Source organism: Colobus angolensis, unplaced genomic scaffold (assembly GCF_000951035.1).
Source record: "Colobus angolensis palliatus isolate OR3802 unplaced genomic scaffold, Cang.pa_1.0 Scaffold565, whole genome shotgun sequence".
Lineage (NCBI taxonomy): Eukaryota > Metazoa > Chordata > Mammalia > Primates > Cercopithecidae > Colobus > Colobus angolensis.
Window position 1 is genome coordinate 47,128 of NW_012119210.1, and position 2,634 is coordinate 49,761.

Below are 2,634 nucleotides of genomic sequence, written 5' to 3' on the forward strand. Positions count from 1 at the left end.
TGTCTCAAAAAAAAAAAAAAGGAGGAGGAAGGGGGCACATGAGGGTTGTGGTAGTCGGGATAGGATAGGGCTGCAGGAGACCTAGATACTGAAAGACTTAAACAGGTATAGAGAACAGGGGTGGTCCCCAATAGCCAAAGGGTTCAGGGCAGTGGGGTAGGCTTAGAAACATCAGAACATCCAGGGCTTCAAATACCAGACCAGGGAGCCCAGGCCTTGTCCTGCCAGTGGTGGGGAGCACAGAAGGCAGGCAGTAGTCTTCACTGAGCAAACATCTACTAAGTGCATGCTGCGGGCGAGGACTGTGCAGTACTTGGTTAGGGAGGATGCAGAGGTATGGCTGACAAGACCCCACCCGGAACAGAATGCTCCCGGGCTAATTCCTCATAGGGCTCCAGGCTATGTCCTCAAGTCCTCAATCACTCACTCAACAGATATTCACTGATATGGTAGCTAGCCTCAGAGATGTCCTCAGTAATCCCGTCTTCCTGGTAGTCCTGCCCTTGTGTAGTCAATGTGGGAAGGGCTCATATTAAATAGACTTGTAACCAGTAAGATACTGGAGAAATGACAAGAGTGTGACCTTTGAGATTAGATTTAAAAGGACTTTGTGGTTTCTGGCTGTCTTGAATCACTCACTCTGGTGGACACTACTATGTGTTGAGGACACTCAAAGGGCCCTATGGAGAAGCCCCCATGGCAAGGAACTGAGGCCTCCTGCCAACAGCCACATGAATGCCCCATTTCGAATGTAAATCTGAAACCACCTTTGCAAAATTGTGATTGATACAGTGAAAGAGATCTAACTTAATCGACTCCATCTTGCTTCTAACCTCCAAGTTGTCTTTGTTCATTCCTGGGCATAGGCTGAACTAACATTCGGAGAAACCTAGTTTATAGTTTATCTATTAAAATGAAGATGATAACAGCCCTTTCCCAAAGCAGACCTCTTTCTTGCCTAGGGACTAGATTGCCTAGATAGGACTAACAGCCACAAGATTAGAAATTATGGTTTAGGAGTCATGCAGCTGGAGGCTGCAAGATTCTGACCCTCTCTAAACTGCTCCTAAACTGCTCGCGATACTTTGCAGATCCTGTGCCTGATGGATCAGCTGGCACCACCCAGATGGATAAACTAGCTCATCTGATCTTGTGGCCTCTACCCAGGAACTGACTGGGCACTAGAAGACAGCTTCAACATCCTGGGATTTCATCCCTGACCAATCAGCACTCTTATCTCACTGGCTTCCCCCAACCCACCAAGTTGTCCTTAAAAACTCTGCTCCCTGAATGGTCGGGGAGACTGATTTCAGTAATAATAAAACTCTGGTCTCCTGCACAGCAGGCTGTGTGTGAATTACTCTTTCTGTATTGGCAATTCCCCTGTCTTGATAAATCGGCTTTGTCTAGGCAGTGGGCAAAGTGAACCCATTGGGGGATCACAAATCCTCCAGCCCCAGCCGAGCTTTCAGATGACTGAAGCTCAGGCCAACATCTTGACTACAACTTCATGAGAAACTCAACCAGAACCAACCCACTAAGCCACTCCCGAATTCCTGATCCACTGAAATGGTGAGATACTACATGTTTGTTGCTCTAAGCCGTAAGGTTTTGAGATTAATAGTTATTCTAAATCAATACAATCGATACCCACTCTGCCCCAACACTGTCCCCACTGTCATGTAGTTACCTAGACCACAACAACAGGTCTTCCCTAATCTCCCTGCCTCCTGTCTCGAGCCCCTCCAATTTTTTCTCTACATAGGGTCTGTCATGTGCGTCCGTGGCTCAAAACCTCTCGTGGGCCTCCATTAAGTGGCCCTCAGTTAAGTATTTTGTGCTATTTCCAGGAAGTTATTTAGTGCAGTGGTGGAGGATTTGACATCCCTGAGCTAATTTGAGGGCAGCGTAGCATGAAGGAGCTGCTCCTTCCAGGGGGCCAGGGCAAACAAGGACTCTTCATGATCCTTGTTTGCCCTGGCCCCCTGGAATGCCAATCCAAGGGCCACCAGGGGAGGGTAGAAGGGGCACCAGGCAGCTGGGCCTGAGACAGGTCTTTGTTTCGAAGTCCACAATGGCAGGATGCCCAGCACAGACCCAGCTTCCCAGGCTTCCTCCAAGGCAGGACAAGGGGACTGGAGGCTTGGCATCCACACTGCTGTGCTCGGGCGGGAGCATCCCTGGGGGACTCTCAATGTGCTCCGGCAGGCTGAGGAGGGGTGGGGCAGATAACAAGAGAAGCCTTGAAGAGGAAGTGGAAGCATCTCTGATAAGACTGAGGCCTTCCTAGGCCTTTGTCCATTACAGCTCCAGAAGCTGGTAGGGGGTTAAGTTCTACTGCTGCCCCCACTCAATGCAGAGGCACAGGTGGGGAGGACCTTGCGCAAGGTCACACAGCTCAGATGTACTGAAGCCAGGATTCAAGCACAAGTCCAACTCTGAAGCCCCTGTTCTTTTTTATTTATTTTTATTTATTTTTTGAGATGGAGACTCATTCTGTCACCCAAGTTGGAGTGCAGTTTTGCGATCTTGGCTCGCAGTCCGAGCTCGGACTACAGGTGCACCCACTATACTCTGCTGTCTCTGTTCTTGACTGATCTCTCCTGCCCACTCCATGCCACATGCTATGCCGGT

At 49.4% G+C, this 2,634-nt stretch overlaps 1 protein-coding gene and 1 pseudogene across 1 annotated transcript in view; both read left to right on the plus strand.

Annotated features, from left to right (window-relative positions):
• DUSP18 (dual specificity phosphatase 18) overlaps positions 1 to 1,339 on the plus strand; it is a 22,963-nt gene extending 21,624 nt beyond the window's left edge. Inside the window, exon 3 of the mRNA XM_011961690.1 lies at positions 1,092 to 1,339. The gene's annotated coding sequence lies outside the window, so the exon portion shown is untranslated. The remainder of the gene's footprint in view (positions 1 to 1,091) is intronic.
• Positions 1 to 2,634, plus strand: part of LOC105525902 — a 15,002-nt pseudogene that overhangs the window by 9,064 nt on the left and 3,304 nt on the right.